General features: G+C 42.8%; 1 long non-coding RNA gene across 1 annotated transcript; it reads right to left on the bottom strand.

The window, feature by feature from the left end:
- Positions 1-13,164: 13,164 nt before the first annotated feature.
- LOC146757727 (uncharacterized) lies at positions 13,165-23,209 on the bottom strand. The gene is made up of 3 exons (XR_014935888.1): positions 22,989-23,209; positions 17,745-17,876; positions 13,165-14,220 (listed from the first exon to the last, which is right to left on the bottom strand). It is a non-coding gene; the product is annotated as an uncharacterized LOC146757727 (long non-coding RNA).
- Between the last annotated feature and the right edge of the window lie 28 nt (positions 23,210-23,237).

Below are 23,237 nucleotides of genomic sequence, written 5' to 3'. Positions count from 1 at the left end.
GGGCCTGTGATGAGCAGCATTCCTCAAAGGTCCATCTTGGAAACAGTTCTTCTCCACATCTTTATCAATGACCCAGGCCAGGTTTGTGCACCCTGTGGCCCAGCACAGCTCATACTGTGTCCACTGCCTGCCCTGCACCAGCATGCTTGTTTTGGTACCAATTTTGGCATTAAGGCAAACAGGAGAAATTGGACTGCAAACTGAAAGCAATGGCAAGTGTCACTTTGGTAAGGCACAGATTTTATTCTGTATTAAATTATCTTTTGCAGCATGAAAGGATGAAAATGTTAGAATACCTTGTGTCACTCAATCTTGTGCATTTACTCTGTTCTCTTAAGTACCAGGAAACATCTTTCACCCTTAGAGGTTTAAGCAGAACAATCTCCTTGGGATCCAAGACTCCACAAACAAGCAAAGATGAGAAATCACTACAGGCTGGCCCTCAGACAGCCCTTCTTTGTGGGTCTGCCTGCTCTGGCCGCGTTACTCAGTAACTCAGCTACACACAGCTGCTTGGGCTGCAGATGAATGGTGAGTTATCTTTTCATGTGTCTGCTTCTTGGGTCATCATTCCACAAGAATATTGGCACCAGAATTGGATCTGTGAGCTTCAGACCTTTGTGCTCCTGTTGGCTGACTATCGTGATCTGTACCTTATTTTACTAAAGCCATAGACAAATGGCTTCAGGGATCCAGTTCCATATCCTGTGTCTACAGGATTTCTTTCTCACTGGCTAGATATAGATTAACTTTCCTTAGTCCAGGATAGGAATGGAGCCATCCACTTTAGAAGATCAGCTTCAGAAACAAATCATCAGTCATGTGAACCAAAGCAGTGGTTGTGATCAGCAAACTATCTTGGCATCTTGACAAGGATGGTTCTTTGGCTTGAGTACTGGAATAGCAATCCTGCACTTGGGTCATATCTTTGCATCAAAACTATAAAAAAAGATGAGCAAGTCTGTCAGTACATGGGTGTGTAGAGGGAAAATGATGCTGAGAGAGAATCAGTGTTTCACCAATCCCTGAATATCTTTCTTCTGGGATTGCTGAACATTCAGTGAATGCATTCCTTCTGGGCACTGGCAGGACTGAAAATGGGAACTAGAATGGACATGGTAAGGGAGTGTTTAGATCCAACAGTGTGGTCCGGCATAGCAGCCTGGGAATTCTTGGCAGAGTGATGTGTTTTCTTCTCAAATTGGGCATTCTTCTAAGCGAACAATCTAAACATCTCTTTGGTTGTGCTGATGTTCTCCCAGGAATCAGGATCAGCTATGCCCATTAGCTCCATGCAGCTCACCAAGCTATCTTGCAAAAACAAAAAGTTGAAAGAAATCACAAATCAGGACTGCTTGGAAAACCTGTACCAATAAATCAACCAATAAATCTGACATAGTAGTACCAGATGTGAGGCTGCATGTAGAAAGAAAGCATGCAGAACATACCTAAAGAATAAAAATTAAAACAAACAAAGAAAAAAACTGATCAACCTGGGAAGCACTGACTGCGCAAAGGATGAAGCAGTTAAAGCAGCATCCTGAGGCCCCTGCTGCCCGTGACATAATTAGGTGTTTGAGAGTCTTCTTTGGAATCACATCCGATACTATGTTAAGCTTGATTAGGGGGACTAGAGGAATTCTCAGAATTAATTATATATATATATGTATATATATATATGTATGTATATATTTATAGCTGGGGGCTGTGAAGCATAGATTTTTTTTCTTGCTTTCTTAATACAGATTGGTAGAAAAGCAGCTTATAAGCAGATTTGATTGGTTGCAGATATTGAAAAAGCTGCACTGAGACCTTTGTGTAGCCCAGCTATGGCCGGAGGCCTTGGCACACGTATCTTCCCCCCAACCTCTGTACTGGTGCCAGAGTTTTGGAATGAGCAATAAAGTCACTTCTCCAGATTCTGAGACTGAAGCGTATTACTGCAGTTCCTCCATTGTACACAGCACAGCTACCTTGTGGCTTGCTTCTTCTGGTGATCTCCAAAGCACTGATGTATTTTTCATCTTCTTGTAGGTGGTTTGCCTACAGTCTTCACAGTGGAAAACACCGAAACTTTGTTTTTCAGCACAAGCTTTTCTCAGTGCCACGCTTCTGTTGAGTTTGGATGTTTCTGATCTCATATTGCCTCCTAGGATCAGTGGTACACTGGCTGTCCAAATACCCTTGCAATTAATGAAGTTGATACTAAGATTTTACAGTTAAAGCAAAAAAAAACCCAGAAAAATGGGAGGTACCACAAATCTGTTCTAACCAGACCTCTCCACCCAGCACCAGGCAGAGCACCTGCATGGCAGCAACCAGGCTCCTAACTGGGTGCTCTGAATCTCACCCTGGAGAAGCTGCACTAACCAGACTGTTCTGGGAACCTTGGGAATGACAGAAGCATAGGAGCTGGAAGCCTAAATACTGCCGCTGGGTCTATGATAGTTCATTGCCATAGTTGATAGTAGATAGGCTGAAGTACTGTAGACCCATATATTCTTTGTCACCTTTTTTTTCCATGGCTTAGAATAGAAGAAATACTCACAAGATGTAGTTACTGTTTCTAGGACAGCGTGGCATAGAGCAACTCAAGATATGTGTATGTAAATGATCAGTCCTACCGCTCCAGGTCTGTTAGTGCTAATATTGTCTGCAGGGCTCTGCTGTTATTCTAAGGATGAAGCTGTTTCGAATAAAAGGTACAAATGACATTTTTGCAAGGCTGACTTTGAACTCAGAGCTAGGGCTCTCAGGCCCTCCCAAGTGCAGTCACAGTGATCTCCAGCTGTATACCAGATGGAGACAAAAGGATAGCGGATGTTGACCTGCGATCTTGAGGTTATTGGAGCCAGCTGTATTAATTGCTTGTGGAGTTAGGTGTCCCTGCTTGGGATTTATCTCCACCACAGGAAACTGCTTTCTTGCCCAGCTCAGTAGGTACAGCCCACCCTGGGCTGTAATTGGTACTGTATTAGGCCACTCTTCTGCTCTGTTTCAGGCTGAGCTTATTGGTTCTTGCTTGACTGATGTATTTAGTCTCAGTGGATTGTGAGGACCTTGGCTGGCCCTTCCCATCTTCTGTAGGAGCGCATTTTTAACCTAAATCTTAGTTTAATTAACTGCCAGCAGCAGGGCCTTTTGGTTGCTACGCACCACGTTACAGAGAAAGGGGAGAGATCCAAGTCAGAAGACACTGGAAGAAGTTCTAACAATGTATGTTCTGGTAATGAGTCCAGGCTGAAGGTGTATGTGGCAGAGAAGAAGATGACCAATGCACAATTTAATAAGTGAGGGCCCACTGTGAAACAAGTCCTACAGCACTGAATGCAGAGATTTCCTCGTGTAAATGCAGCATGACTAGTGTGTCACATCTTGTGGTTTCAGAACTCACATGTCAGAAGTCAACCTGAGTGAGAATCTACCTTGGATCTTCATGAACAGTGAGACAGCTAAGACTGGAAATAGCACATCAGCTACTGAGGCTGGGATGGTGGCGTAGCTGTGTTTCTCTCAGCTGCTCCTCATAATACTCTTTTTCTAGTTCATTCATTGCTCACAATTAGATGTAGCTCCTGAAGTAGTGAATGGTCACTATGTTACACAAACTTCAAAAACAAAGGGAGTATGAGTCCAAGGAAAGTACAGAGACGTATCTGGAGCTGAAAGCTTCCCTTTGTGCTATTTTAAATAAGAGTGGCTTCAAATTTTAACATGGCTGCATTTAAAACAGCATTAATTTGATGGCCTGACCCCAGGCACACGTGCTTGCCTTGCTTTAGGATGTGTAGGCTTGGGAACAGCATGGGATTTGCTGGAAGATCCTGCAAGGAAAGAAGGGATATAGCTAACAAAAAATACTTGTCAGGAACTTGGTCTTTGCTAATGTAACTCCCTGACACCTTTCCCTGGGAATAATGCAAAAGGAGGTTTAAAACAGTAAAACACTATGGAAGCATTAGAACAACAGCACAGCAAATATGAGCTCAAGTATGCAGCCATGAGGGTTTGGGGACGATATGGGGTAAGTCTTCAGTACGTGGCCTACTGGATCACTGTATAGAGATCTGAAAGAAAAAGGTAAGAGCAAGAACTTTCACATCACAGATTTAGCAACCCAGCATCCTGATCTCTCAGAGAAAGTCAAAATATCATTGGCCACAATGGAAAGCCTGCAACCAGCCCACAGAGGCTTCTTAGAGCAGGGAATAGTACAGTGCACACGCCAGCAGGGATCCGTTTTGGTATGCCCTGAAAACAGATGGCAAAACTTACCAGCTAACTCAATTTTGTTTACTAATACTTCTTATTTAATTTATTATGTAGCAATTACTCTTGTGTCAACATTTTTATTAATAGGTTTTGGTACTGAATGGCATCATGCACCGAAAAAGCAGCTCTTGTTGTAGCATAAATAAATGCTGGTAGCATTCTGACAGTGTTTGGGGCGAGGTGGTTCATTCGGTACAGTAAACTTAGTGAATGCATTACTTGCTCCACAACTAAGCAGAGAAGTGTTAGTTGTCCTTACCACCACAGGACAGCAGTAGTGCATTTTTCCAGTTCCCCAAGCATTTAACAGTACCCATCTATAGCATCTTTCCACCAACTGGATGCAGGGAAATATACTGAAGGTCAATTAAAAACATGTTTCATGTAGAGATGATCTAGTGTTTTGAGCTCAAATAGATATTAAAATGATAACAAATCAAATGTTAGTTGTAGTTATGGAACAGGATACAAAGTGAGCTGGGAAGAAATCCAACTGGTACAGGCTAAAATACAATGCCTGGGATGGGAAGACTTTCTTCAGAGTGGCTCCTCCAGAGATATACATGCACCTTAAGACCAGCAGCAGTGCATGAGGACTGCCTGAACCAGGTGGATCTGATCTTCATGAGTCTTAGATCTTTCCATCCTTATCTCCTTAATTTTTTTCTCCTTTTCAGAAACATCCCCAGCGGTGTTTCAGCAATGAAAACAACGCTGCCACTCAACTGAGGCAGCACCAGTTGTGCCACTGTGAATAGTGCACATGTGAAGATGGTGGATTTGGGTGCAGAGCTGTTGTCTCAGCAAGAAGGTTGCAAACAAAGTGAGTTACTGGGGTGTTATCTTGCAACTCTCCATCCAAGTTTCTTTGCCAGAACAGTAGCAAAAAAACGGAAAGAAATTATTGCGGATATACTTTACTTTGTTAGATAATTCAATCCCCTCCCAGAAGGGTAATATTCAAGGCTATTGTCACAACCCTTTTAGTATGAATAAGAGGAACGGAGAGTATCTGTGTTTAAGTTGTTGCACCACACCCTAAGTTTATGTTTGTTTGTGGATGTTTGTTTAATTTGTTACCTGCAAGACCATGCAGAATTATGCTGATGAAAACAAGCAGTGAATATGAAATGAAATCCTTCACATTTAGGAATACAAAAAGTCCTCAAAAGAGCGAGCATTCCTGCCAATCTCAGAAGTCACCTAGGAAAAGACTGAAGTCATAACCTAAAACAGGGATATTCAACTACATTAGATTTTTCATAACTCTTAAAAATACCTTAAAATCAGTTTAGCTTAACGAATTCTTGCAGGCTAAACTATAAAGGTAGGCACACAATGTTCTTAATTCCTCCCCCTTCTCAGTCTTGAGTGCATGAAACTACAGGCACATGTGCTATATTTAAAATGATTTTTCTTTTAATATTCCTATTGCATACCTGAAACACGATTCTTAGAGATTCTTAGATAAAGCCGCAAGAAAAGCTGGCAAAAACTTGACCCAGCTCATATCTTATTACTATCCCAGGGAAAACTGATAGGGTCTGTACAAACCATGCCAGGTAGAACCGTAACCAACAGAACCACACAGCCCTTACATAGCTATAAGTCCAGAAAGCCCTTGAGCAGCATGCATGGCTCCTGTCCTGCTGCCCACCCATGGTGCCCTGGCTGCATCTTGGCACTACACTGCACCATGAGTATGGCTCTTGCATGAAGCCTGCTCCTGCTCCACATCCACGCTAAAGAAGGGCGAGGAAGTTTGTTTCTACTACAGACATATGGGGAAGAGAACTTTCCTTTAGAAGTTCTGAATGTACCCTGGCTCATTCCTGAGCCTCTCCAGGATGGAGCACATGGAAAGCAGGACCAGTGCTGTTAAACTACAGTGCCAAGGCGCTTCTATAAAATGCTAATGAGCCAAGAGAGCACTGGTCCAGCTTTAGACGTTGGTTTCTTCAGATTTCTAATGGGACCACAAATCAGGCGGGAAGTAACGCAAATTGGAAACAGAAATATTATTTTCACATCTCACACACATGAAGCGGCCAAGGCAGAGAAGAGACCAGATGGCAGGCTTTAAAAATTAGGTGTGGAGATGGGAAACCCGCAGGAGATTAAGGGAGAAGATAAACCTTTGCAGCTGGACTTCTTTTCCCTGCTTTTGTTTCTGTGGTTCTAGAAATTTTCCCTCTCCCCTCCTTCCTTGCCAAGAATTCATTATATTCCCTAATATGCCAGGCTTTATATTTGTTACAGAAAAATGTGTCTGGTCCTCCCTTGTTCTTTTTAGTTCTCTCCTTTTTTTTTTTTTTTTTTTATTTCCCCCATCCTCCATTTCTTTCTTTGTTTCTGCTTCCCCCTCTCCATTTTTCTCCCTATTTTTCTTTTAGGGACAGATTCAGCTTTCAAAAATGTGTGCTGATATAATACAGCAAAATAAATGTTCGAGTGTAACAAATATATCAGCTCAGAGTCACAGACTCTTCACCATCCCCAAATATCGTTTTCTTTTCACAAGACAGAAGTGTGAATGCTTTGTACAAGATCACTGTCTGGGATTAGCTATATTTCCTGATATGATTGTTGGAACTTCTGCCATAGACACACTTGGCACTACAGCTAAAGATGCATCTCAATGTGCTGTACCTCAGCAAATGAAAATGAACTGTTCACCAGTCATTGCTGGCTGCTTAATGGTGATGTTCTGCTCCCCTCTTATGTTCATCCCTCATATACTGGGTGAATAAAAGTGCATGCATTCTTGGATCAGCCTTATTTAACTCTGCCAATTGCACTAAAAATGAAATAGGAGGGATATTATAAAATGTTTTATAAACATAAAGGCAAGGTTACTGCACCCTCTGTAGTTACCATGTCAGATACACAATATGCTGCTTTAGTTCCTTCCTCAATCCATCAAAAATGCTTATTTTTCATTATTTTGAAGTACCAGATTTAAAGTTGCACTGTGGACAAACATACTGAGTTTTAAGTAAGTGTGAGCAGTTAACAGCAAAGAACTTCCATGTAGTGTTTAGGATACATCTTGGGTGGTGCACAGCTCTGGCACCAGCACGGCTCTGCATGGCTGCAGTGCTGTGGACCTGGTGTCCTGTCTCTTTCATGTAGTTGATATTGATATTTAATATGTGATTCTGTTCTCAGTTCATTGCCTGCCATACCAGGGACAGAAAAAAACATCATTTTCTTTGGAGCCCCTAGAAGTAATTGATGGGACTTGCTGTTAAATGTCACCTCGTTTCCCTTGAAAGACCTGCCCAAAAGGGACAGTGGAGCGCCCAATGGAGTGCACAAACACAGCATCTCCCAGAGTGTATGATAGTACCTCTGTGACAGAGACAAGAATCACCCAGGAAATAGCACAGGTAGTGAGGTGATTCATTTTCTTTATCCGAAGGAACTGAGAAACACATAGAAGTTGGCAAGTCATAATTTGTGGCTACATTCAGGCGGGCACTGGGCTACTGACCTGCCCAGCTCAGGCACCCACCAGCAAGTTGGAGCGCTGGGAGGGCTTTGTTCATGGGGCAGTCCTTTCTGAGAAATACAGATATTCTGGTTACTTATGTACATCCCTAGGCTTTCTCTGGATCCTCCTAAGCTCTAAACTACGATTTCATTTCATGACTACAGATTTCATATTTATTTTATTGAATAATAAAGTTCTTTTTCCATCCATTTTGAACCTGTTGCCTTTCACATTTCTCTATCTTCCCTTGCCATTTATTAGATTTATCTACATCAATTTTCACAATAACAGTCACGAGACTTCATATATATTTTCTTTATGTTTCCACCTGCTCTTTTATATGCTTTCCTATTGGAAGTGGTTACCAGTAGAAATGCACTCCGGCAGTTTATGTAATTAACATGTGAAAGACATTTCAGTGCTAAGTGTTTGTGGAAAGTTTGTTGTTTTTATTTTCTTGTGTGTGCGTGTGTCATTTGCTGAGTTAAATATTTACATTGCTTTGAACAAAGAGAAAGTATTTTTAGTCATACATATATATATTTATACAAAGCAAATTGCTCTATTTCCTAGCAATCTTACTAAGCAGACCTTTGTTTTAGATTCCATTGAAGGAAATAACTTGATTCAAATTATGGAGAACAGAATCTAGTTAAGCAAGGAATTAAATTTGAAGTCATTTCATTTTGGCTCAGGTCAAACATCATGGTTCCTATTTAGGACCATTCTATCAATAAATAAGAATTCTTACGTTGTCATTGAAACCTCATGCAGACTTATTTACACCTTTTAAAAGGCCTATCAATTAGAAGAAAAGATGCCAATGTCTGAAGAACCATTTGCTTTTGAAATCTTTCATTACAAACAAATGAAAAGTTTCTTCAAATTCTAAAGGATGAATTGAATGTTCTTTAAATCATAAATTATAAACTGTCCAGAAACCTGATAGAGTTTTCTTTGGTTTTTCAGAGAAGACACCCAAGCTTTGTAGCTCCTATTGGCATGTGCAAATGTGAAATGTGCAGACACCCTCTGTTGTAATATTCATGATCAGTTTGACTATTTTATTTGCAGATATAAATATTGAAAGGAAAAGTACACACCACTGTTGATTTATTTCTTTCCTCCTTGGTAGACAGTCAGAACATTTTGGAGTTCCTCGGTGTAAAAATCCCAATGTGATGAAAGTGGCAGACAGAGCTGTTTCTTAGCAGTTAGCTTTCAGGACCCATAGACAAGCAACTGAAAAACAGCATAGGGCTCTTAGTGAGAAAAAAAACCCAAAACTTTGCTAGAGTGCTTGCAGATGTGATATGTGACATCAGATAATTTTAAGACAGAAGGACTATCTGCCTTCCCAACTTCTGTTTTCTCTGGAATGCTCACAGTCCTGTTTCTGACTTTCTCTCACTATAGAGTTCCCAAGAGGGTTTTTTCAGTCTTTCTTTGGAAGTCTTCCTTTTGAAGGTTGAAAGAGCTGTTATTTGTTAAAGAAAATCACATTATTTGTCTAGAGTAGATGTGTTGTCTTCTACCTCTCTCACCTCACAGGTAAAGGGTGTCACCCTTCTTTTTCTCCTTTAAAACAGTGCTGGGTCTACCACTGAATACTAGGAGGTGTTTGATCCTGTTGTAATATAATATAATCTTTTCTTGTAATGTTCTACTTAAGATGAAATATTGTGGAAGGTCAACTTGGCCAATTTCAGGAAGGAAATGTAGATACATTGAGAATGCAGCCTTGACCACGTTGACCTGGGGAAGTGGAAGGTTTGCTGGGGGATTAAAGTTGTTGAGGTTTATGAGTTAAAGCATCTGGAACAATTCAATATTTTTTCTCGAGGGACACAGCCTCAGTGGAGCAATGTGTGCAAAACTGGCATGAGTTCAATAGGAAATCCTACAGAAATTGAATACAATGGGAAGGAATAGAGCAGGCTCAAGCTGAAACGTGCAACTGGAAGAACACTTTGTTGATTACAGATGTGTTACTCATCTCTTAAATTGGGTCAGATTCACTTCCAAGGCCTGTTGTTCACTCCCAATGCATTTCTTGCATGTTTTGCTGCATGTTTTGTCTGCTGATCTTGGAGTTGGGCACCTCAGAGTCCCCTGGAGGTGGACAGTAGGGGCTAACAACACTGCAAAAAAGCAATTCTGGTTTTGTATTGCAGTGTTCACATGATAAGTTTGGCATGCAGTGCCCATTGTACTCCAAGCTGTGCAGACCTGTGTCCTCATCTGAAAGGACAGAGACTTTTAGTATGAAGGCTGTTCCGAAAGTAATGTCTTCTGTTTTATGATATTGGCACATGATGTCAGAGGTGGGTGTTGGTGGGATGGCAGTAGAGATTAACCTATCCACCAGTATTCCATTATACCTTATTGCCATGTGAGAAATGGAAGCAGAGGGTCAGTCTGACAAAATGGCTTCCCGCATGGAAGCGCGTACGAAACAAATGCATGTGATTGAATTCCTTCATGTGAAAAAAATGGCACCCAGTGACATTCATCAACACTTGGTGAGTGTTTCTGGAGATCAAACACTGGATGTTGGCACAGGGAGGTGGTGGGTCGTGCGTTTCAGCAGTAGTGACAGAAGTGTGAAAGATGAGTCACGTTCCGAATGGCCATGCACAAATGTCACATCAAGAAATGAAGAGTGTCTCCATCAGCTTACCCACACCAATTGGTGAAGTATGATTTTGAGCTTTGTCCAGTTTATGCACATTTTGAGCTACTGGTTTAGTATATGTTAATAGGTTTGTTCCTAAACTGAAATCGATGTCATGATGAAAAGTAGAGGTAGAATTAGATTAGAATTTTGCTTCAGCATGTTGTATCTTAGTGGTCTACTGCACACAGCAATGGGAGCTGGACAATGCTGTCACACCAGGCAAATGACAGAATTCCAGGTGCCTTGGTCTTCCTGAAAGATGTCCTGTGCTTTACTTGCTGACAAACACTTGTGACCATCATGCCATTGTGCCTCTGCATGGTAAAGATGACCTAACTCTTAAAACCTCTAATCATCAACAGAGTACAGCTTGAAGAAGCACTGTTACGCTTATGACAAGCTATACAGCCAAGGAAGAACACATTAGTAGGGTCAAAGACGTGAGCCTTGCTCATGTAACCGATAGTAAATCTCTTTCACTGTAACGGTACTTACATGTGAGTGTTGTGAATGCATGAATGTAACTAATCTTGAAATAATCTAATAAGCACTGAGCTAAGACCTGGTTTGAGAGAATCTATAACAATAAGATGTTCTTTTCTTGCAGGGGGCACATTATGCCTGGGAGAGGTCTTCTCATCAGCCTGAGAAATAGTTAGTAAAAAGCAAAGCCAAAGGCAAAGAAGTTTTGTTCTGTTTCTTGGTCTCTTTTAGCGCTCTCCTTTTGAGATATAATTTGCACAGACTGCAGATTGTCATGGAGTGCTCCTGGGTCTGTTGCGGAGTAGCCAGACATGAGAGCACTGTGATGTCCTCTGTGAAGGGCTGGTGGTAAACGATTGTGAGTAATCTATGTGACAGCATCTCTGTTCCTTGTTCAAATTCAAGTGAGTAAATCACAGCATGTCTTGAAAACTCAACCAGCTACTTTTTGTTTCGCCATCATTCCTGGCCTGCAGACCAGGGGCCTCCTGGCAAGGGAGATTGAGCAATTAGGACTCTTAGTTTGAGCTTTGGTTTCTGTTTGCTTTGAGGGAAGGTTAAAGCCGGCATCCTGACAGTGTCTCTGTTTAGTGGGTGTTGAAAGCTATTGTTCTGCCCTAGGAAGAGTATTGCTGTTGTTTGTTTTGCTGTCTTAAGTGCTTCTTGAAAAAAACCATAGCAGAGAAAATCGGTGTCAATGATGGAAACATAAAATGAGAAGAAAGAGTAAACAGGCACATGTGGCAAGATGTACAGGTTCCAACTAAATGACAAAGAAGCTGGGCAAAACATCCTAAAGCTTAAATATTATTCCTGTACAAGTTCTATGGAAGATGCAACTCTGCAGTGGTCTGCTTTACTCTAACTGCTCAGGGGAATAAGAGATCATTTCAATTCTTAACAGCGTGCAACTTCTTTGGAAGAATCTAGTGAAGTACAGTGTAAAAACATAGCAGAGCTTCTGGAAATCTTGAGTTGCTACCACAGCATTGCAGGGAAACCATATGAGTTTCATCTCATAGAAAACCTGAAGAAGGTAATTCTGAATCTTTGGCAAGTTTAAACCACATCCTTCTTGCTCTTCTTCTATTCTTTTTTTTGTTTGTCTGTGTAGGTGCAGGTCAGCTGTAAGTTGAATTCTTAAATTGGAAAAATGCTGCTTGTTGATAAGGGCAAGATAAACCAGCACTAAAAAACAGTGAAAGGGATCGTGCCCTGAGCTGAGAAGATAAACCAAACTGGTTCGTGCCTGTCAGGAGCTGGGTTCTGATGTTCTCCATCTCTGTGCACAAACTTGTGGTGAGCAACCGGTTCTTTGACTCCAAATAACCTGAAGAAAGGCAAACCCCAAGTCAGAGAGAACTGTAAACCAGAAAAAAAATGTTACTTGATGTTTGCCCCAGAGATAAAGGAGTCATAATGGAAGGCAGCAGCACCCTCAGTCACTAGGAAGGCCACTGTGGATTTCCACGCAGGCAGAAAATGTCTCTTGTGAAGACAGGTGCCTGAATGGCAGAGGGGTGACAGCAGCAGAACTGGAGCTGGTTGCCAGCTGCTTTCCTGAAAGGCAGACAGCAGGGGAGGGTCTGTAAATCTGCCAGCTAGAGGGAGATCAGTTCCCAAGTAACGAAATACAGAGAGAAAACTGTCAAAAAGAATAGGATTTCTCAAACTGTACTTCCTTCAAGAATAACAGAATAAGATGAATTGATAAGGTGCTTATTTAAAATAATACAATTCGGGGTATTTCAAAGAGCCCTGAATCAAATGCTGAACCTACTGAAAGTGTTGGCTAAATGTCATAACTATGTAACCTACTAACAACTGAGGGGAAGCCTTAAAGAAAACTTGGAGATGGAAAATGTTTGGAAAGTTGTAGATGTTACTTTAACAGCAGTAAGCATCCTTTGTGTGTGTGTTTGTTTGGTCTCAGGACTTGGTTTCCCTGCAGAGTTGGTTTAAGTAGCTAAGTCTGGCAAGCAAACTATCCCAAAGTGTTCATCACCCCATCTCAGTGACTGACATGTGCATGCTCTTTACCCATGGCAAGTGCTGCTTCTCTTCATCCCTCATCACAGAGAGTGTTGCTAAAGTACATCACTGTGCGTTTATCATTGGTTAAATTAAACACTTAGAGCAGAGAGTTACAGCAATTTAGTACATGTGGTCTACTGAACAGTAGCTTAGCAGATGTGTCAGCTTGACACCCTACCCAAAATTACTGGTGTCTGGCTTCCCAGTGTAAATGCATTTCTTGTTACAATGTTATCCACAAAAGCACTCCAAACTTCCATACATTACAACATCTAATAATGATAAAACAGACAAAAAAGAGGACATGTTGAGGCAGAAAAGGGTGATGCTCCATTCGTGATGCAGATAACTATTGATCTTCATGGTTTGCTGGTGATTCTGATTACAGATCATCAGCAGAACTTGTTATTGCAAGTGCCCTGTTCGAATTAACTCAGTCATAGGAAAACATACAAAAGTGAGCGTCACACTGATGTAATCCCATTCCAGGCAAAAACGTTGCTTTGGAAATAGGCTTCTGTCTTTCATAGAATCACAGAACTGTAGGGGCTGGAAGGGAGCTCTGGAGATCAAGTCCAAAAACCCCTGCAGGATCCCTACAGGATGTCTCATCTGATATCATCATTACCTGATGATGACTACCAGTTCCTGGGAGTTCTCTTTGCTGTCCTGTAGGGTTACATAAAGGAATTGCAATCTTTTGCATTGCAGAACTAAAATTGGTGGCAAGTGTGTAGGAAGGACCTTTGTTTTTAAGAAAAAGTGCTATCAGTTTACCTGTTAGAGATCATTTGTTTGCTGCCTGCAAACTGAAGTTCTCTGTGGAGCTATGTGATTCAGAACATGATCTCTACTTTCATTTCAGGTTCAGGTTTCTTGTAACAAGGTGGCCTTCATTAAGAAACCTTCAATTTTGTGATGTCAGAACACATCTTCCAGACTTTCCAGGAAAAATCGTTGTTGCCTGTTCACAGAATGTGACCTGATTCACTTCTTCTTGACTTCACAGCACGGTGCAAAAAACACAATTATCTGAACTCTGTTCCTGTTAAGGCCAGGAGGAGCAGTAGACAGCACTTGGGCTGAATAGGGTCTGGAGCAGCTGCATGCAGAGCCCTGGGAATGGCCAAAGGCTGTATTAGCATAGCGACGGTCTCAGCTTCTGCGAAACATTCCCTTGAGCTGTGGCGAATCCCTCTGCAATGCACCCATCAGTTCAGCTTACAAACAGCACTCAGGGATGCACGTCTGTGGAGAAAACCTGAAAGACACACGTGGCTGAAAGCACAGAAAGCATTTCCAAAGAGAAAAATGTCAGGATGACACTGCAGCTTTATTCCTCCATCTCTCAGGGCAGGAATTATCCTCCTACATGTTTGCGGAGATCATGCTGTGAAAAAGCTATGATCAAGAAGGAATCAATCTTATGTGTAGCAACCCTGTATGTTGCTACACATGGATGCAGTTTTTTGCTGTGGTTTGGTTTATTCACTGCTGCGGTAATAATAGAAGTCATAAATTTGGTCATGAAACAGAAGAGTGTCAATTTCTTCTAGAAAAAGGGAGTTATAACAATAGACAGTGAATTTTCTGCCCTCCTGACATCATTATTATATAACTTTGGGGCTAAAGACTGCTGCCTGCAAGAGCCAATAGCCTTGAGTTAATTTTTTGGTGAGATCTTTCAGCAAGTCATGGATTCCCAGCTCAGTTACAGAGCTACAGCAAAATCTGTTAACCTCATCCACCTGAACTGTGCTGACAACTGCTACCAAGCTTATAAAACCATGGAGGAAAGGATCCTGAAGGGAGGCACAACCCCTCTGTGGCGGAGACTCAATAGTGTGTGTGTGTCTGTGAGCAGCAGGGAAGCGTGAAACACTGAGATCCCTGGGCTCTCCAACCTGTGTTTGGGAACAGTGTGCAATCAGGGCAGGACAATGGCTGGAAAAAATAGTGTCAGCGCTGACAAAACAGGTAATGTATGTTCTGAAATGCAATGAGGCTGAGGGGAAACAGTCCAAGACAGTTTAGTGCACTCTATGCAAGTTCTATGGGGGAAAGGGATATCATGGAACCATAGAACATCTTGGGTTGGAAGGGAACTTTAGGATCACTGAGCTCCAGACCCTGAGCATGGGCTGGTTGCCCACCATGAAATCATGTTGCCCACCATGAAATCATGTTGCCCACCTATGACCTTGGGCACCTGCAGAGATGGGGCACCCACAGCTCTGGACAGAAATGCCAGGGTCTCACTGCCTTTGGGTAAAGAATTCCCTCCTTGCATTTAACCTAAATCTCCCCTCTTTTAGTTTAAAGCCTTCCTTCTTGTCCTTTCGCAATCAGACCATGTAGAAAGTCAGTCTCTATCTTTCCTTTAGCTATTGGAAGGCTGCACTGATGTCCTCCTGTAGCCTAGGCTGAACAAGCCCTGCTCCCTCAGCCATTCTCCATAGGAGAGGTGAAGATGACATAAATGAGTTGGTTCAAACTGGCCTCCTGCTCCAATTCACTTCAGAGCATTTCAAAAAGTGGAAGCCTCATTGCCACTCAGTGCAGATTTTGGTAGCTAAAATGCTTTATCATTTTCAAGGCCTAGGTCATAATGTATAGAAATCAGATGTCCTCAGATGGGTATTGCTCAGGATTGGGGCCTGGTTGCCCTTCCCACACAACCTATTTCTTTTCTGGATGTGCAGCACTGTGCTGAACACACTAAGAGCTGGGAACCACTCTGTATTTAGGTCTGCATTTGTAGCTCAAAGATAGAAATATTAGATGATCAGAAACATCAGGCTGCCTAAAGCCTTGGCTTTTACAGAGAAGCCCGTGGCTACTAGCAATGCTGTCTCCTCCTCTGGTCTAGTGCCCAGAAGAATGTTGCTAATTGTTTTTTTATTATTATTATTATACATGTATTTGTATTGAGTAGTCTCATTTGTGAATGATGACCAGTCTTCTGTTTGGCTATTCGCTGTATTGTGGAATATTTTCCTAGCATCCATACAAAGCACTAGTAAATCATCTGCAGACACTGCAGAGGAGGACAGCCCAGAGCCATGCTGACTTGCCACATCTATTCAGAAATGGGTTTAGCTTCTGGAGGTCAGCAGGGCTCTGGACTTACATACATATCATGGCAGAGACTGGGGGAAGGGAGTAATTACACTTACTGGATATGGGTTCAGGTTTCCTGCAAACATACAGAGCTGGGAAGCAGCTTGGGCCTTTCCCTAATGGAAAACTGACTGTTGTCAAGGTGACTGCACAGGACCTGCTGGTCTGAGGTCAATTGAAGATGAGAAGTGTAATACAGGGATATTATCCCTTCTGTGTTCCAGCATGAAGAAGCAGAATTGCATCTACAAATTGTGCTACCACAACATGATTACAGCTGTAGGAGCACCTCATAGAGCACCAGGTTGGAGATCATTACCTCCCAGGTCAAGACAAATGCAAATGTGCTTAAGTAGCCCAAATACTCCACTAGAGAAAGTTTAACTACACATTCAGAAATGTTTTTGATACTGAAGTTTGGTTCTATCAGACGTGTGCTTAGCAGAGCAAACACAGCTCCGACTGTCCTTACAGAGAGTGTTTTAGGAAGCTTTCACTTTCACATACACAAAAAAAGCATAGGCTCCTGTAAAAAACCCCCAGTTTTTCTTAGTTCTTGCAGATGCGAATCTCTGGTGATAATAGGCAATCCAATTGCTGTCAGTTTCCCAAAGATTAGCACATTGTTAAAGCACCAGGCTTAGCAACTTGACCAAGTCTGGATCTAATCAAGTGTTGTTTCTCTTATGCCAAATTGTAACTGTAGCTATGCCCTGCATGCTCAGGGTGTAAATGATCCTTGTATACTTTTTTTCAAGTCTCTTCTAAGAAACAGAGGCAGCATTCAGGGACCAACACATTTTCTAATTTTCTTTAGCATCTCAAAGGCACATTGGCCAGAAACTGATGCTTTTAAGGCAATTTTTTGCAGTTAATAATCCAAGAATATTGTTTGTCAAGAAAGACATGTTTGATCCTTGCTTGAGATGCATTTATCTTGTTGCAATGCATAGCTGGCATCTGGCTGTTAGACAAAGCTATTTTTCATCACAATTCCCTCCTCTCAGATCCTTCCTCCCCCCTCCCCCCCCCCCCCTTTTCTTTCTTAACCACGGCCCATTTGTTGGAGCTCCTCATAGAAGTCTGACCTCCTTGGTGCATTTGTTATAACACCTGTACAGCACCAGCATGTCCTACTAGGACAAGCACAACCTACACACATGTTTAGGGACAGGCTCCTTTCTAAAGCAGACAAATTTCTACAGACAAAGTATCAAGGAGAAAACACAGGAGCATGGGCCTGAACTATCAATGATATTCGAGTGTCTGAATGAATAGGAACTGTGTCCTTAATATGTTCTCATAGCCTGGGGTAAAATGAAAAGTCAGAACCTTTCCTAAGCCCAATGAAGGTTCCCACATCATCCATATTTCTGCAGCAGGCACACAGACAATACAGAAATCCTTAGTACTCACTGAGCCAGAATGAATGAGAGAAGGATGATGGTAAAAGCCATCTCCCCAGAGACCCAAGAACAATCATGCCTGCTTGGCTGGTTTCTGTGTTTTATGCAGTGCACAGAACAGTTCAGAGCACCCTGCAGCCTCTAGGCAGCTCCATAGCTGGGATGTAGGCTGAAGAAATGGTGATCAGTGTTCAACTCTGTCATCTGGAAGAAACAAAGTGTAGACAATAGGCTTTCCCACAGCCTGAGCACCTCTTACCTCACAGGGGACAGAGCTTCTGCCTCCTGGCCACATCTTGTTGGCTGCTTTGTTTGCACACTCTGCTGGGATATGGACTCTCTCATAGTTTAAGGGTCCCAGTGGGTTCATTCTAAGATAATTTCCTTCTTACTGCAAAGAGAAGAGGCCAAATTTGATTATGAAACCAGGAAAGTGATGCGCTGCTGCTGCTTCTGCAGAGAAATCTGAAAGCTTTTCATCAGCCTTGGTGTGGTCTGTGCCTCAGAACCTGGTGTCACCATTTGGCTCTGCTCCTATAATGGACCAAGAGCAATGCAAGCAGTGATTTCGGTTCAGGAACTGATGTGGGTTGTGTAGCTGCATCAAAAAAGCACTGATATAATCCTTCCTTGCTTTCTATTGGCAATAACAGCCTAGAAAAGGCAGCATTATTTGTACCCAGTACCAGCTATGTTCCTTGTGGGAAGCAGAAGGTCTATTTAATTGTCTGCTTTAGATGTTGTGATGCTGAGTGCAGTCACGTAGGAAGTCAGAAAAGTTATTTTGATCATCCATGACTGTGACTGACAAAGCACAAAAGTCTGGAAAGAAATCTGACTGTAACTCACTGAATGGCTCTGATCATCACTGTGGAATTGATGTCATCCTTTAGGATGCTTTAAGATGAATGCATCCAGCCCATCTCTGGGTCTTCCAGAGACAATAATCTTTATGATCGAATAGTTTTTCTCATCTTGCAAGGGAATAGTACTTCCAGCTTGCTTCTGTTATATGAGCATTTCAAATAAGGTCAAGAAATCAAATACTTTTTGTAATTTAGAGTCAAAACAGGTCCTAACTACCAGACTGATGGAAGTTAACTGAAGGCCTCCAGCTGAACACTCAGGATGTCTGATGTCAGGATGAGAGCACAGCTTTATATCCTTGCTGATTAAGAATAGCATAACTGGTTTTAGTAGCAGTATTTATCCCATACCCAGGAGGTAAATGACAAATTCCAGGGCTCCAGTTTCCAACTGTGACTACAGAGAAATCCCAGCCAGGGATGTGGATGAGTCGCACAATGCAACATTGCTGACCACTCCAAGGTTTGAAAACCCCATCTTGAACAATAATGCACTAATTCAAATGATGTTAAATTGCTTTTTTTCTCCCTCTACCTTCTGTTTTTTCTATCACAGCCTATTGATCTGTTTGCACAGCTTATGCTGACGTTCATTACCAGCTCTTACTGACACATTTATCCCAACAGCTTTTCTACTGCAGCTGCAGGTACAATGGCAAGACAGCATACTTAGTGTGCGTGAGATGGTGAACTGTTTGAAATGGGTTTGTAAGACCCACTCAAATTTTGTCTTCCTTAGGAAAAATCAGTCATTTCAAGATGCATAACAGCATAACAAGGTGCTGCTTTGGTGACATAGGTGCATTCACAAGGACATCTATACCCATACAATGGATTAGGAGTGGATCTAACTACTTTCTTCTTTTTCTTAGGCTGTTGTCTGAATGTCAGAATCAAAATGCTCTTTAGCTCTGTCAACGCTTAAAGAATCCGTTGATTCATATTGTCAATTATCACTAATATGTATGCGTCAACTTCCAGCTTAGGGGTTATTATGAGAAAATAATCAAAACCATATGCTCCCGTACATTCATTTTCTTCTTTTATTTGCCTGATGAAAACCTGTGACAGAAGGTGGCACTTCCAAATCTGGAAAAGGTTGTTTATAAAAGATGTCTTATATCCATCCTTTTATACCCTTGACATTTTTTATCCATGTGCAGTGTAGACATGGAACAGACCATTTTCAGTGTAGACATGGAACAGAACATTCTCTGGCAGTTAAGTTAGAATTTACTCCTTGCTTATGCAGACACAGTTTAAAGTGTGTGTTCACACTGGGCTATGTGTGATCAATTCTATAAGCTGACTACTTTTCCAGAGTCAGATGCTACTCAAGAATGTCAGCAATGACACTTTAAATGCTTTTTTTTTTTTGCTCCAAATTAACCCCCAAATATAGGAAAGCCTTCAGTCAAAATAGTGCCACTGCAAATGTGGCTGCCTTCCAGGTGGATTTTGTTAAGAGGGAGAAAAATAGGTGATGGAGACAGGCAGTGCTGATGCAATTTTGCTGATGTACGAAGAAAGGTGCTGAGTCCTCTGCTCCTATGAATACAAAAGGAATCCAACATGACCCAGGTTCTTGGATGAGAGGACCAAGCCTTTCTTAGCTTGCTCTTTCTCAGCCATGCCTCAGGCTTGTCAAGGCTCTCTGTTCAATTTCCTGGCTGCCTTTTTTAAGCCCAGAGGTTTCTATGTGTGTGCTCTTCATATCTTGCCAGCAATACCCAACAAAACCTCTGTCTCTGTATTCCTTCATTCCGGAGTGGATTTATTTGTGCCTTTTCTTATGCAAAGCGATAGTAGGGACTATAGCACGTGCCTGAGGGTTTGGAAGATGGTGAGGCTGGATGGGCCATGGGCAGCCTGATGTGGTGGGGGCAGCCAGCCCATGGCAGAGGTGGTACTGGGGGGGGCTGTGAGGTCTCTCCCAACCCAACCACGCTGTGATTCTATGGTTCTATTCCCCTCCGGCTCATGGGTCGCTCAGGAGCTCCCAGACAGGCTCTGCACAGGAGCCTGGCGCCCCCTGGCGACACAGCGTGGCAGCGGGAGCCGGCGGGGTGGGGAGGGCGGATGGAAAACAAGGCTCCTTTAAGACCTCAGCCTTTACCTTATTGTTCTGCTGTGTCTGTCATTACCACCGAGTTAAACTTTGGACAATAACTTTCACCCTCTTTTGCCCACTGCCTGTTTCTCTGCTCAAAACTGTCCCAAACCACGCGTCTAATCTAAAACCACTGTTTGAAACTCTGCCAAAAGCTTCAGACCTCTGACTGTGTGTGATTCTCATATGGCTGCAGTCCAGTGTAATATTCCCTTCACTGTTTAGATAGATGGAGAGCGATTCTGCTCTTTACTCCAGTTGGCAACAATGCAGAGTCATTTTTGGAGTCTAAGGTAGATTTTTATTCAAGCCAATTATGGCACATTTCACTTGCGAATAATTTAACCATGCTTTGGAAGTTGTTTTCAATTCCCTCCCCCCCCACCTCCAAACAGTGGGGAGAGATGTGTGTTGTACAACAAGCCCTCAACATATATTGGCTGTTTCCTCTCTGCACAACCAGACCCAAATCACCTGTCCCTATTGTCGTGGCTCTGGTATGTGACACAGACTTCTGTCCTCAGCCTCAGGCTCTGATTAAGTTCTGTGGGTTTCCCCTGCTTGATGCTTTCATCCTCCATGCTACTTCACCTGAAAGCTTTCATGGACTCATCCAAAACACAGATCCACTTTAAAACTCAATTTTCACATAAGCCTTAAATTATGCTTCGATTTATAGCAACACTGTCCAGGAGTGAACTTCACTCTGTACAGAAAGTGGTTTTCAACTCACCATGCCCAGAACAAAACTGTTCCTTTTGCTCCACCAGAAAGCATACAAGCACTGCTAAGATCCAGACTGTAATGGTGTAACACTTCCAGTGCACTCTATTCCTGAGCTTTAAGTATCTGATTTTCATTAGTGAAGTTAAAGTTTGACACGCTGCATCGTGCACCTCCTTCTTAAAGTTTCATGATGGCTTCTTATCAACAAGATAAGAAAGGGGGAAAAAAGAATTGTTTTATGCAGGTGTTTCCACAAGCTTTTGAAATCAGAGTGTGCTTTTCTCATCAAAACCCACACAGACCTTTTTTTCCCCCCTTCCCTGCAGTATTAGATCAAAGCCACTGGTTCCAGCTGTTCTTGGACAAGTGTTGATGCTGGTAACAACTAACTAAAACTGACGTAGGCTTGATTTTCTCAAGCCTATTTATTTCACAAGGAAAGCAAAGAGGAGAGTGGAACAGGAAAACGCTCCTTCCTGAATGGTCTTGCAGCAAAAAAAATCAGTGTAAGGTTATCTCCCAGATATGTCTTTGATGTCTGCAGCCAGGAGCTTCAAAGAGAGCATCTCCCTCTTTGGTTCCTATCTGAAGATCAGGTCATAACTCCAGCACAGCACTCCTAGCAGTTGCTACCAGCTTCACCTCTGACATTCCTCATATATCAGGTATTCTGTATGTACTCAACACTGTGTCATATATTACTCATTAGGCAGCTCAACCAGAGGAAACTTTCAGGTTACAATTGCTCATCAAGTGTTATTGACAAAGAAAAAAGTGAACTTTATTCTGGGATGTATTAATTGGGAGTGATTATCCTGCTCTGTTTCATACTGCCAAGGAGACAGACACAAGTATTACATCCAGGGCTGGGAGTAAGAAATATAGAAACATAGAAACACCAAGGTTGGAAACGACCTAAAAGATCATCCAGTCCAACCATTCACTTATTACCAATTGCTCTCATTAACCCATGTCCCTCAACACAACATCCAGTTGTTCCTTGAACATCCCCAGGGTCGGTGACTCCACCACCTCCCTGGGCAGCCCATTCCAGTACCCGACCACCCTTTCTGAGAAGTAACACTTCCTAATAAATGGTCTAATATGTATGTAAATGAGGTGCAGCAGATGGAAATGAAAATGGGGGGAGAAAAAAGACCTCAGAAAAAGGGCTGGAGGGGCTGGATGAGCAGCTTTTGAACAGGAAGACTGCTGGGACAAGAAAGGAAGGTCCCTTCCAACCCAGGTCATTCTATGATTCTATGATTCCTAAAGGACTGTGGGTTGTCACATGGAGAACAGTGACCCTCAGTGTCTTCGGGGGACACTGCAACAGGCATCCCATTAACAGAGTGAGATTTGTCAGGCACTTGAACTGGCTGCAGGGATAACCTGTGTCCTTCATGGTTTCTATTGACACCAGAGCCTTCTATTAGCTATTAGAGGGCAAATGGAATTGGGTAAAAGGGAGGGGTTGGGGAAGCACTTATGATGAGAGGCGAAGCTGTGAGAGCTGGGTTTACTGCATCTATTAGGCTCATCTCAGCACTGTATGCAAATGACACTCATTTTGCACAGGGAGGTGGTGGAATCTCCTTCTCTGGAGATATTTAAGATCCGCCTGGACGCCGAGCTGTGTGACATGGTGTATGGAGCCTGCTTTGGCAGGGGGGTTGGACTCGCTGATCTCTAGAGGTCCCTTCCAACCCCTGCAATTCTGTGATTAACAGGGTCAACGACACAGGGCCGCTCTTCTGGGTGTGGCCCAGCGGCGAGCAGTCAGGCCGGGCCGGATGCTCACCAGAGGCGGGAAGGAAAGCTTTTCTTCCTTACAGACAAAGCAGCGCTGTCCTTCTGCTCCACTTCGGTGCCACCAACCGCCCACCAACCTCCTCAGGGCCGAGCTGTGTCGGCAGGGCCGATCTCAGCCCCCCATCCCCACCAGCTCCTCCGACCACCGGCCGCCTCACAGCCCGACTAGGCCGCAAAGCCTCGCGCGCCATCCGGCGGCGCATGCGCAGCGCCGAGAACGACAGCTCCCGGCAGGCAG

Source organism: Coturnix japonica, chromosome 19 (assembly GCF_054131305.1).
Source record: "Coturnix japonica strain WE chromosome 19, WE-NBRP24, whole genome shotgun sequence".
In the NCBI taxonomy this organism is placed as follows: domain Eukaryota; kingdom Metazoa; phylum Chordata; class Aves; order Galliformes; family Phasianidae; genus Coturnix; species Coturnix japonica.
Note: the sequence above shows the minus strand (reverse complement) of the source record. Positions and strands in the feature narration are given on the sequence as shown.